Source organism: Lissotriton vulgaris, chromosome 1_2 (assembly GCF_964263255.1).
Source record: "Lissotriton vulgaris chromosome 1_2, aLisVul1.2, whole genome shotgun sequence".
NCBI classification, from domain to species: Eukaryota; Metazoa; Chordata; class Amphibia; order Caudata; family Salamandridae; genus Lissotriton; species Lissotriton vulgaris.
The window spans coordinates 340,238,701-340,252,885 of NC_141686.1; the positions used below are offsets into that span (position 1 = coordinate 340,238,701).

Here is a 14,185-nt window from a genome sequence, read left to right on the forward strand (position 1 = left end):
ACCCAGCAATATGCAAATCAGCCTTGACCCTGCGCCCAATGGGAACAGTCCAGTCCGAACTGCCAGGCCAGGTCCTCCCTGGACTGGAAACAAGCATCCTAGGACTGATTTCAGGGTTTCACCCCTCATCAGCCAGGATAGCTTGACTCCAGTGGCATGGAGAGCCGGGACCCACATCTGGGCATACCCATCCCACTCAGGGTGACAAATGCAAAAAGAACAATTGATGGATAGAATCCAGAACAAAGTCATACATTCACCCCAGTTCAGAGATCTGGGCCTAAATCCATAGTTGTTTGCTCACCATGCCATTCCAGTTTGGACCCAGCCATATGCAAATTAGTCTTGACCCTGCGTCCAATGTGAACATTCCGGTATCAACGACAAGGCACTGGACTGGATCCACTCCTTCCTGACCGGCCGAACACAGAGTGTCAGACTATCCTGTTCCTCTCAGAACCTACAAAGATCAGCCGTGGAATGCCCCGGGGCTCCTCCCTGAGCCACACCCTCTTCAACGTCTACATGCCCCCCCTCACGGCCATCGTCAGAAACCACAGACTCAACATCATCTCCTAAGCCAACAACATCCAGCTGATCATCTCTCGGTCGTTGCTACCTGGATGAAAGACAGCTGCCTCAAGCTCAACTCAGACCAGACCGCAGTACTTATCATGTGACCCGCCCCCTCAGCCTGGGACGACTCCTGGTGGTCCGTCGCACTAGGAACTCCTACCACCCCTACGGACCATGCACACAACCTCGGCATCATACTTGATTCCTCGCTCACAAAGAACCACCGAATCAACGCTGTATCCTCATCCTGCTTCAAAAGACATTCAGCTGGATCCCCACAGAACCTAGAAAGACGGTCACACATACACTCATCACCAGCAGACTGGACTACTGTAATGCACTCTACGTAGGCGTCACTTAGAAACAGCTCAGGAAACTACAGAACGTCCAAAACGCCACAGCCAGACTGGTCCTAGACATCCCCTGCTGCAGCCACATAACACAGCACCTCAGACAACTCCACTGGCTCCCAATCATCGAGAGAATCACCTTCAAGCTCCTCACACATGCCTACAAAGCTCTCCACCACATAGGACCAGCATACCTGAACCACCGTCTAACATTACACATACCCGCCAGACGACTTCACTCCGTTCAACCTGCCCTGGCCACCGTCCCACGGATCCACAAGACCAAAGCCAGAGGAAGAGCCGTCTCCTACCTCGGGCAATCCCTGTCGCTGATCCAGTTCAGGAAGGACTCCAGGACCCGGCTCTTCGACTGAGGATCAGTACCCCTCCCCCACTCCGCTCAGCGCCTTAAGGCCCTCAGGGGTGAGGAGCAGCACTATACAAACTCCGGATTAATTGAGCGATGCCCGCTTTTCAGAATAGAGCCCACTGGGTCTGTGAAACTGAATATATCAGAGGATCTGATCCAGTATGAATGCTGTGTACACGTGGGTGAATATGTGACTGTAGGAAATCATGTGCGCACTGGGGTTCTCGCTCTGGTATTACCGCAATGACCTGCATTGTATAAATATACCCTCACTGTGGAGTCCCAAGCGATATATTCATAGATAGGGTTCGACTCTTCTGCAATGGAACAGAGCATCGAATAATACATTGAGATACTTGCTGCCATAGTTCTAATTTCACCCGCTCCCCTCTAGTTTGCGAGGCTGCTAAGGGCCAGGCTCTATTGCTTGGACTCATTATGATCCACCACAGAAGAATGACATCATCTGATGAACCCACATGCATTTACATAGTAGAAACAAATGGCTGCATGCTATAGAAACCATAATTTAATTATACATTTGTGACAGGTCGAGTTGAAGTCCCATTTCTATGTTAACTAATGACATAACCAAAGCGGATACTGAATACCATGAATTAATGTAAAGCTCGAAACACTGTATGAATGAACAAAGAGGATTATAATGAACCTGTTTTTAGTATGGTGCATTGGTGCATAAAACAAATGCATCCTAAAAATGATTGTGATTGATGATGTGAAAAGGAGTAGCAATGAGTATTGATTGTCTATCGCGGACCAAAAGATGCAGATCGATGGAGATTACTGCAGTTCACTTGAGGTAGACAAAGGCTTGTTGTTAAGCCACAACGCATCACTACGACACTTGCTGAACACAAATTAGGCGTCCAGGAGTACTGGATTGGACCACTTTTATGGGGAGTTGAGGAAATACGAGTTACGAGTCTGCACACACACAGCGCAGTGGCAGCCGTTATAGTTAGGTCAGAGTTTCCATAGGAAGAGTGTTTTTGTATCACTAATAACTTAAGTCCTGTTTGACTTAAGGCTAAAAGTAACATTATAGTTAGGTGTTGAAGTACTACAAAAACTAATGTTAAATAACCAAAACAAACACTTGTATTTACCAACAATAACCCAAACTAGAACTGGAGCCCCCGCCATGCACTGCTTATGACCTCATATATTACATCACATCTGACAATAGTGATGACATCACTGATGACACCATACAGACATTGTGACATCGTCCTATTGAGTGTGTTGCCTTTAAGTAATGCAACATGCTTGACAATTTTCTATTCTCAACTTAAAGACTTCGGATGGATCCAAATTTTAAGTCCAGAGGTTGACAAGTATACGTTTGCTTCTGTAGGGCTCCTTGGGCTCAGCGCTAAGAAGATTAGTCAAATACACTGCACACGTCTGGCGATGGGCCTCACAGCTGCAACCTTAGAGTCATGCCTACAGGACTAGAATGAGATAAAACACCTCTAAGCCGGACACCCCTACATTTTATATTATTCAATAATCTGTAATGCCTGAAAATCTTTAGTTAAGCTCTACAATTAAATATGCACAGCTTATAAAAATGTCTCTGGACCACTGTGTCACAACTACTTAACTTGGGCCAGAAATCCAGATTGTTGATGAATTGGCAACAGCTACTTTGGCCTTTTTCACAGATTTCTTTTGAATGGGCGTTGAGCCGCAACCTACTTTCAAATATACCTCTGTAATGATTTCCCCATGCAAATTCCCATAGGAATTTCGACAGGACTACAGCCCAAACCGCTGAACGGAATCACACCACATTTGGCAGAAATCTAGATCTTGGTCAGAAAGAGCTCTTTGTAATTTGGTGTAAATCTGTTGAGTAGTTTTGGAGTTCTTTAAGAAAAAAGATTTATGTATATATTGGGAGCGGATCCACACGCCAACAGCAATGCTGTGATTGTCTGGCTGGAAACCGTGAGAAAAGTTGCAGCCGCCATTTTGTGAATTGGGACATGGGTTTCGGAATGGAGCAATAAAGGGTAAATAGGATATGAGGGATCAGGATAGAGGTATCCTGACCCCATGGGACAGGATACAGGGGTCTATGGGAGACCCCTCTTGGGAAGGAAATGGTCCAAAAACATTGTATTGGCTCCCGCAGGAGGATCCACCACGCCGGTCAGCGTGCACCCCCAGTGTGAAATTGGTGGAGATTCGCGGATCCAGAGCCCAAGTAAAACAAGCGTTGGCACAGACAATAGGCCTTGCTGTTTGGACCACTAGTCTTTACTACTGCTGGGCAGCATAGACTAAAAAAAGATATTTAAAAAAAAACTTGATCTTCACATTTTATTTTCTCTTCGCTCAACAGGAAAAGCTTTGACACAGCTGTTTTGGGTATTAAAAATAATTCTTTTTCAGGCAAGCAAATCTGATTTTGCACCCCCTGCTTTTATTGCATTTTCACTAAATTGCTATTTTCCTAATTATTTTCAAAATAAAGTGCTAAATCCACAGACCAAGAATTATAAATAGGCCCTGATTTTGACAAGAGGATATTCTTCTCGTTTGTTGGAACTAACCCCAGCGTGTTTTCGTTTGTGCAACTTGAAGTTGTTGCAGGGGAGTTCTGTTTAACTGCAAGGAAATATTTCAATTGTTTGTTTTTGGATCTGGCAGTCTATGCCACGGCCATAAAGGAAAGATAAAGAGAGAGGCAGAGACTGGGGCATTGAAAGAGGCAGACACCATCAGTGGAAGAGAGAGAGTGGAAAGCAGAAAAGAGGCAGACACAGGCGCAGTGAAAAAGACAGAGATTCTGGGGCACAGAGAGAGGCAGAGACAAAGTATGGAAAGATAGAGATGAAAAGTTAGTGGAAATGATAGAGGCAGACGGCAGAAAAGACCAACAGAGACAGAGAAAGAAAGATGCTGTGGAAAAACAAAGTCGAGTTTGCGATGTTTGCACTGCTTATGCCGTTTGTAATGGCAGACCTGCTAACATCGGATTAGTTTGGTCACTCAGGGTGGCACAAATAGAGCTTCAGGCCCTAATGATCCCTTTAACGGCCCTGCCCTGGGTACCACAGGTACCACATACCAGTGACTTACAAGCGGGTTAAAGTCCTTGCCAACTGGGGTTACCAATTCACATGTAACAGTTTTTGGGAGAGAGCACATGCTCAGGGGTCTGGTTAGCAGGTCTCTGTGCTCTTTCAGAGTCAAAGCCATCAGCATTGGGGGGGGGGGGGGGGGGGGGGGAACTAAATAAATAAAATAAAATAAAATAAAAAAATTGATATCCTCTCCAACCTCGGACTGAAGCAACTCGTCACAATGCCCACCCACTCCGCCGGCCACACGCTCGACCCAGTCTTCTCCTCAAGCCCGTACGTCTCCATCAGCCACGCAACCGAACTCCTCTGGACCAACCACCGCTGCATCCACTTCGCCTTCCAGAAACCCAACACACACCACCACACTCAACAGATCCCCCGCCGCTGCTAGAGCAAAATCACTGAAGACCAACTACTCGCAAACCTCGCTCTCAGCCCACCCACCGAACCCTCGAACACAGAAGACGCTGCCCTCAGCCTCAGACGCTGGATCAAGGACTGCGCCAACTCCCTCGCCCCGCTGAAGAAACCCTCCCACTGTGACACCAGCAAGAGGGCCAGCTGGTTCATCCCAGAACTCCTAGCCTCCAAGCAAGCCTGCCGGAAACTAGAGAAGAAATGGCACAGTGAACAAACTCCGGACAGCCACGCAGCACACAAGGACCCAGTCCGCAACCACCACCACCTCATCAGGGCGGCCAAGAGGACCTCCTCCAAAGGCCGCCACGACAACAACGCACACAATAGCAAGGAGCTCTTCAACCTCATGAAGGAACTCTCCAACCCCAGCTCCAACGCCAACAACATCCTTCCATCGCAAGCCCTGTGCCACTCCCTAACCACCTTCTTCCACCGCAAGATAGCAGACATCCACGACAGCTTCAACACCCTTGACAGCCCCAACAGACTGCAAAACAACAGACCCTCCGCACACCATCGACCACGATCCCCTGCTAGTCTGGCCCAGCGTGAGTATTGACGACACCATCAATACCATGCCCTCAATCCACTCCGGCTCTCCGTCAGACCCATTCCTGCACCACGTCTTCAACAGAGCAAGCAGCTCCATCCCACCCCACCTGCGCAACGTCATCAATCTCCCCCACAAGACTGCGACCTTTCCAGAGATCTGGAAACATGCCGAGATCAACGCCCTACTCAAAAAATCTAAGGCAGACCCAAGAGATCTCAAGAACTTCCAGCCCATCTCTCGGCTTCCCTTCCCGGCCAAGGTCATCAAGAAAACCGTCAACAGACAGCTAACCCGATACCTTTAAGAAAACAGCATCTTGGAACCTTCCCAGTCCGGGTTCCGCAGCAACCACAGCACTGAGACTATCTGCATCGCTGCCACCGACGACATCAGGACCCTGCTGGACAATGGCGAGACCGCAGCACTCATCCTCCTAGACCTCTCTGCCATCTTCGACACTGTCTGCCACCGCACACTACGCGCACGCCTCTACGCCGGAGGGATCCGAGACAAGGCTCTGGATTGGACCACCTCCTTACTCTCCAGCAGTACCCAGAGCGTCCGCCTCCCCCCATTCCGTTCCAAAGCCTCCGAAATCATCTGCGGCATACCCCAGGGATCCTCACTCAGCCCAACGCTGTTCAAAATTTACATGGCCCCGCTCGCACACATAGCCCGACAGCACGACCTCAACATAATATTCTACGCCGATGACACTCAGCTGATCCTCTCCCTCACCAAGGACCTCATCGCCGCCAAAGCCAACCTCCACGAAGGAATAAAGGCCATCGCCGACTGGATGAAGACCAGCCGTCTGAAGCTGAACTCAGACAAGACAGAGGTCCTCATCCTCAGCTCCAACCCTTAAGCCTGGGATGACTCCTGGTGGCCAATGGCACTGGGGGGCAGCCCCGAAACCCACCGACCACGCACCAAACCTGGGAATCATCCTCAACTCACCGCTCTCAATGACCAAGCAAGTCAACGCCATCTCCTCCTCCTCCTGCCTCAACACCCTCTGCATGCTCCGCAAGATCTACAGATGGATCCTGACAGATACAAGAAAGACAGTCACCCAGGCCCTCGTCAGCAGCAGACTCAGCTACCGAAACGCCCTCTATGCGGGAGCCCAGACCTAGCTCATCAAACGAATACAAAGCATCCAAAACGCCTCGGCACGACTGATCCTCGATGTAACACGCCACGGCCACATCACCCCCCACCTGAGAAACCTGCACTGGCTCCCCGTCAACAAGAGGATATCCTTCAAGCTCCTCACCCACGCACACAAGGCACTCCACAAGACTGGCCCAGCCTACCTCAACAGACTGCTCTCCTTCTACATCCCCCACCGCCAGCTTACCTCCAACGACCTTTCACTCACCACCATCCCGCGCATCTGAAGAACAACCACCAGTGGGAGATCCTTCTCCCACCTCGCCGCCAAGACATGGAACACCCTCCCACTGAGCCTACGTTAGACCCAAGACCTGCTGACCTTCAGGAGGATACTCAAGATCTGGCTGTTCGATTAGTAGCGGGCTCCAGCACCTTGAGACCCTCGCAGGTATGAAGTGCGCTTTAAAAATGATTGATTGATTGATAGATAATAGATGAAATGACAACACTTGCTAGAGCAAACATCTTCTCAAAATTAGATATGAAGACAGATGATGACATTTGTAGTTACTGATGGAATAAATCAGTATTACACAATGCCATTTGGTCTGGCCCCTGCAGCAGCCATGTTGCAAAGAAGGATGGCAGAGGAGGTGAATGGTCTCTCTGAAATTTTGGATTTCCAAAACAATGCTTTGATTTTCGGCAAAGATTTAGATAAGCATATGGGTACACTTAGAATATCTTGAGAGCCTTCCTGAAAAGAGGTTTGAGATTAAAAAAAAAAAAAAAAAAAGAGAGAAATGTATGATTGGATGAATAATTTGAGCATGTGGTTTCAGCTAAAGAGATATCACTATGGCCTGGCCTGTTGACAGTCACTAAAATACCTATACCACACCCAACGTCCACATAGAGTTTGGCGCCTCCGAGACTCACTCCTACAACGGAAGGCGGTGGTCACCAAGATCGGTAGCACGATCACTGATTATCTAACTCATAACTACAATACTGGCACCACTCTCTCCACACAATGGTCCGCACTGAAGGCAGTTCTTAGGGGTGAATTCATTTCACTTTCCACGGTCGAAAACGCAGAACGCCAAGCTAAGAGGGAGGAACTTACACGGCAAACTAGAGAGTTAGAACAGATGCACCGGAGAACAGGGGCTCCGAGAATCTGGCGGCAGTTAAAAGCAGTCAGACAACAGCTCGCAGCGCTCGACCTAGCCAGAGCGGAGTACGCTGCGTTACGGCTGCGCCACGCTTATTATACAGGCGGAGACAGGTGTGGGCGCTTACTGGCGCACAAACTCCGCGAAGTCACGCAGCGAAGAGAAGTCAGGGAGATAAGAAGGAGGGATGGTATCATGGTAGACCAGAACCAAGACATAGCAGAGGCCTTTAGCGCGTTCTACGCGGACTTGTACAAAGCTGACCCCGTCTGCCCAGAAGCGGAGTCTGAGTTCCTGGCGGGTGTCCCCCGGCCGAAGCGTACGCAAGAACAAATAGACTGCCTGGAAAAAGACATTCGGCCGGAGGAGGTGATCTCGGCCATCTCCCGGCTCAAATTAGACAAGGCCCCGGGCCCAGATGGTTTCCCGGCGAGTTTTTACAAAACGTTCTGTTGCCACATAGCCCCCCTACTTGCTCGACTCTTCACCTCCTTCGCTGAGGAGGGAGCGATCCGTAGGGATCTGTTGGAAGCATCTATCGCAGTGATACCTAAGCCAGGTAAGGACCCGGTTGAGTGCGGAGTATATAGACCTATCTCCCTCTTAAACGTGGACCTCAAGCTGTATACAGGGATCCTCGCCTCCAGACTGGGACCATACATGGGGGGGGTCGATTGACCCGGACCAATCCGGATTTATTCCGGAACGCCAGACCACGGATAATACAAACGGGCCTTTCACCTCCTAGAAAAAGCCGCACGAACGGAGGGAGAGTACATGATGCTGACCATTGACGCCGAAAAGGCATTTGACAGGGTCCACTGGCCCTACTTAGAAAAGGTACTACTCAAAGCAGGGATAGGGCCTAAATTCCGTAATAGAGTGTTCAACTGCTACAAATTACGGACAGCGGCGGTCCGTGTCAATGGGTGCACGTCCCCCCGATTCGACATCGAACGTGGCACCAGGCAGGGGTGTCCGTTATCCCCTCTTTTGTTCGCCCTGTATATGGAGCCCCTTGCACACCTCCTGCGCTCCGATTCAGAGGTACAGGGTATCAAGTTTGGAGGCAGCGTCCACACCGTCAGCCTATATGCTGATGATGTGCTGATTTCCCTTGCTAAACCCCGGAGCTCCCTGCCGGCGTGCATAGCGGTCCTAGAAAGGCTCGGCAGTGTCTCTGGCTTGAAGGTCAATATGACAAAATCGGTGGCCCTTGACCTCTCTCTGAACCCCTCTACTCGCACTCACCTACAGGCACTGTTCCCCATACCGTGGACATCGGACACGGTCCCTTACTTGGGGATTCATTTGGCACCCTCCCTTCAGGATTCAGTAGAGGTCAACTACTCCAAGCTGCGACAGAAGATCAGAATTGAACTAGGCCGATGGAAATATTATCCGCTGTCCTGGCCTGGTAGGGTGGCTGCAGTAAAGATGACAATCCTTCCCCAAATTCTGTACCTTTTACGAACGATCCCTCTTGCACCACCTCGAGGCTGGATAAAACAAACACAGTCCGACCTGTCTCAATTCATCTGGAACGGGAGGAAACCCCGTCTGAAACGCCAGATTGCCATGCTGGCGCCAGAACAGGGCGGAATTGGGATACCAGATCTTGCGGCATATTTTCAAGCATCCCAACTCCGCTTTCTAGTAGAATGGGTCAGGTGGGAGTCAGGGAAACACTGGTTGTTTCAAGATCAGACTGTAGCGGGACGGACTTTGCAGGAAATTCCCTTCATGCAATGAGAAAGTAGGCCGCCAAATCTCTATGCATCCTTCATTACACGGGTTCCCCTAGAAATTTGGGATCGAGTGGGGATTAGTCAGGATTTTACCACCCACCCCTCCCGCCCATCATAGGGAATCCGGGGTTCCACCCAGGGCTGGATGAGAAGGCGTTCGCGTGCTGGAAGCCTGCCGGCTGCCGGGCTCTCCATCCTGTCTACGACTCGGAAGGGGTGACTCCCTTCCAGCAATTTCGTCAAGAATTTGGTCTGCCGGAGACGAAAAGGCTCCGCTACCTGCAGGTGAGACATTGGGCACTAGGCACCATAGTGAAGCCGATGGTGGATAGACACTTGACCAAATTTGAACGTTGGCTGATCTCCCGCGACACTGACAAACAACAAATCACAGACCTCTATAAAATGCTGATGCAGAAACACCACTACACGTATAACGCGGGCAGAGCGCGCAGGGAGAGGGAGCTGGGGAGAACTCTGACACACAAAGAGTGGGAGGGAGTCTATTACAGGGCGCAACACTCAGCCTACCACATGGGTCTCACGGACACACTCACGAAAATTGCATCCTGCTGGTATTACACCCCGAGAGACTGTATGAAATGGACAGCAAGCAAGATCCCTTGTGCTGGCGCGGTTGTGGCCAGATTGGCACACTGACACACATACTCTGGGACTGCCCACTCCTACAGGAATACTGGAAACAGATTTTTAAGGAGGTAGACACACACTTTGAAACAGACATCCCACGCTTCCCTGCATACGTGCTCCTGGGGTTAACTAACGCACTGACCTATCCACTGAAATCACAAAGAGGTAGACTGATAGCGATTGCACTGGGATCAGCTGTGCAGAATATTTTGGGGCATTGGCGATCCAAGCATGTCCCCACACACCTGGGATGGCTACACCTTTTGTGGATGGTTCTGGGGATGGAGAAATTGTCCCTTTCGAGAGCGGGGGAGGGAGCGTGCTATGCGGACCTGTGGAAGCCATTCTTGTCCCTATTGGCGTCTGAGTTCACGGAGGTAACCTGTCCCAAGTACCTCCAGCTTTTGAGATTGACGGATACCGACATCGTGCCAAACCCTCAGTGATCTGCCATCACAGACTTTGTAGGCCCCCGGCCGGAACACAAATGAACCATGGACCATGGGGGGTGGGGGGTGAGGACGGTGTTTTGGGGGGCGAGGGGTGAGTTGGGGAAGGGGGACGAGGGTTCGGGGTTTGAGAGACAATGTGATTGATTACGACAGGCCCGTCCTACCTCTTCTTGCCTGTTTGGTTTTGAGTTAGTTCTGAACTCTTTAGGGCGAGGGGCCTCGGGTGGCGAGTATGCAACAATGACAGCTACCAGAGTTTGCAGACGTGGTGCCGGACTTTCACCGACGGTGACGCAGGTCATCTAGAACTCTGGCCTCTCAGTGGAAGAGGGGGATGTTATGCATCAGTGGAACGCACCTACCACCCTAGGTATATGACGCGGCCGGATGTAGGCGGCTTGCTGTGTATTAGTTTACAGTCTCATTAGTTGGTCAGGTTTTGGGTACTCCCCAACTCTGCGTGGTGGGTCTGCGCCTAAACAGTTTTGTCATTTTGGAAACGCCACTATGTATCCCCATCTGTTGCACCCTCAATAAACATATGTAATACTAAAATACCTGTACCAAAACACTGTGACCAACAACTTGAGTTTAAGGAAATTATGGGAGGGATGGGTGGAAATAGAAGCTAGGAGGCTTTAGGTGTATATCAATTGCTCTGGTTTATTTGTAGTTTGTAGAGAATCATGTGTTCTTCTTGAGCTGCTGTCCTGGCGGGTGGTCGGAGAGTCTCTTCTGGTGTGTGTTCCTGTATCCTGGTGATTCCTGCTATCCCCTTTGACTGTCCGTCCCCCGAATGGCTTGAAAGTAAAAGAACAAAAAAAGGACAACAAGACTCAGGTTGTCGGAAAATTACTAAGTCAGGAGATGGGAAAGTGCCCGTCAACACACCACGTTGTGCATGAAGAGGGGGTTCACGTCTATTTAATATGGTCCAGGGCTTAATGGCCACCGTGTACGTAATTCAAGCAGAGTCACTCAGTAGTTATAGGAAGAGAATCACCAGAGACGAGTAATAGCAAACGACATCGGTAAACGGTGAAAGAAAAATAAAGGCAGACACCAAAGAAATATCCTCATGAAAGAAAAGACAATATATGGCTTACTTTGGTGCAGTACAATCACCCCTTGACGTCCTCCCTGTAACTCAATATGCTCTCCCCTGCTAGCTTGATGCCCTCACTTCGCCCGGTTCACTCACCGTCCTAGCTGCAGCTCTCCTGAGCTGCGGCGGCGTTTTCGCACCTCCTGGGGGAGGTGGGGATCCACCAATCCTTGCTCCACTCCTCTCCTTCGTCCGGGTTATCATTGCCGCCATCATCCCGTTTTCTCAACGTATCTTCCCTCTTCTCTCATCTGGCATCCTGCTGCTGCAACTCGATGCACACTCCGGCCTCCTCCTCATTGGGTCCCTCCGCGTCTTCAGTCTCTGCCTTTTCTTTTCTTGTTGGCCATCCCGATTGGTCCTTCTCTGTAAAGCCACCTCCTTCTCCGTAAAGCCACCTCCTCATTGGGTCTCTCCGAGTTTTCCATCTCCGACTTTTCTTTTCTTGTCAGCCTTCCTGATTGGCCCTTCTCCGTAAAGCCACCTCCTCATTGGGTCTCTCCGCGTCTTCTGTCTCCGCCTTTTCTTTTCTTGTCGGCCTTCCTGATTGGTCCTTCTACGTAAAGCCACCTCCTTCTTCCTGCAAGGCGAGGTCTGGAGCAACAGGTTAACCCTTGCCGCCCCCTGGTTTTCCGTGGTATCTCCGTTTTCCATGACGGGTAACGGAGGTTCAGGGCTCTACTCTCGGGGTCCCTCTTACAGGAATGTATGAATTTTATTCAAAATGTACTGAAAATGTTGCGGTGATTGCGGAACCACTTCACAACCTTTTCAATAAGAAGGTTTGATTTGTCTGGGGTTGGGGACAGGAAGGTGCATTTGCAGAGAATAGGGGAAAACTGCTCAATGCAGCACTTCTGAGTCCATATCTACCAGGCAATGAGTGCTCTATCACTAATGATACTGGTAGCATTGGAAATCGTGCTGTAGTGACTCAAGGCAAAGGAAATGAGGAACGTGCAATGGCATCACACACACTGCGACCACATGAACGTAAACACTCGACCAGTGAGCTTGGGATGTAGGACTGCACGTGGGCAACTGAAAAGTTTAAGTCATCCTTGTGTGGGAACAAGTTCAGAATATGAACTGATAATCAGTGCAGGAGAGAGGAACACAAATACTGATTGCTTGCCCTGAGGGCTGGAAGATGTGGAACATAAGAACAAAAAGAATGACTGTGAGGGTGTGGAATATACTGCAGCAAGTATTTGTTGGCCGGGTAAAGACTGTCTGTGTGTGTGTGGGGGGGGGGGGGGCAAAAGTAGAGAAAGACATTGGATGAAGATTCTATTTTATTGAAAGTGATTCATTTCATGAGGAAAGAATGGCCAAATGAAAACTATTTGTTGTGTGAACGGCAGACCGATGGCCAAGTTCATTCTGAAGGACATTTAGGTGTGATATCTAGCAACAAACGACTGACAATGCAATACTGGTAGCCTGCCATGGACAGGGATGTGGAAAAACTCATTAGAGAGAGTTACCAGTTGTTTGCAAAATGATAAAAGGATGATATACAGAGTTCTGCTTATGACAGAAGAGGGTTTTCATGTGGGGCAATCAATGTAATGATTTTTTAGGTCTGTTTCAGATGTTTCCTGTGCATCAGAAATTTGCCATTGTGCTTGTGGAGTACATGTCAAATTGGTTGAAAGTATGATTTGTACATGGAAGTGAGGGTTTTCTTGGTGAATTGGTATCAGATAATGGTGAACAATTTATCTTGAGGGAAATAAAGCTGTATTTGGATGGAACTTGATTCAAGATAAATGTGCTAGTCGTCATCACCCACAGAGTAATGGCCAAGCAGAGAGGATGAACAGATTGGTCAATCAGGGTTTTTTCATGTCCGGTATCAAAGTGGAAGATGCTTCATGGGCTATGCATTTTAGCTTATCGCAACGCACTGCATTGCACCATTTTGTGCTGAGTGGCGGACATTTGCATGATTTGGTCCTAGTAATGTGCACTGAAATCTCTAAAGAGGGGCTGAGACACAATAGCAATATAACGAAGGAAGAAAGATGAATTGGGCTTCAAAAGATACATATGATATTGTAAAGCTATTGTTCGCCCAGACATGATAACAGAGCCAATAATCATATGCAATCATAGTACTCTGGAATTACTGAGGGAATCAGATGCCAAATTTCCACAGTAATTCCACATATCTCAGAGCAATCACCATTTACTTCACCCACCCTCCAGCAGAGTTTCTTTTATCGCTGATATTGCTGACTTAGAGGGAGGAAAAAGTGAGGGTAATGTAATAGGAGACATTATGGAGACACAGCTGAGGCCTTATAATGGGGCCCATATTAGATAAAATAAACATAAGAAAATATATCACCCAATCCTGTATACTGTAATACAACTAGCCCGGCTTGATATTCAGACCACCTTGTACTGTGCACCTAACCCTACAGACCACACTGAATCTTGAAACTCCCTTGACCTTGTACGTTGTTCTACATGATGTAGTATGTTATAATAGAGCCGGCCCTCTTTAACCTGCAGGCCCCCCAGTTCTATGTACATGTACCTACACAC

General features: G+C 49.0%; 1 protein-coding gene across 1 annotated transcript in view; it reads right to left on the bottom strand.

Moving 5' to 3' along the window:
* Positions 1-14,185, bottom strand: part of LOC147736709 (uncharacterized) — a 29,006-nt gene that overhangs the window by 12,763 nt on the left and 2,058 nt on the right. The window lies entirely within an intron of this gene.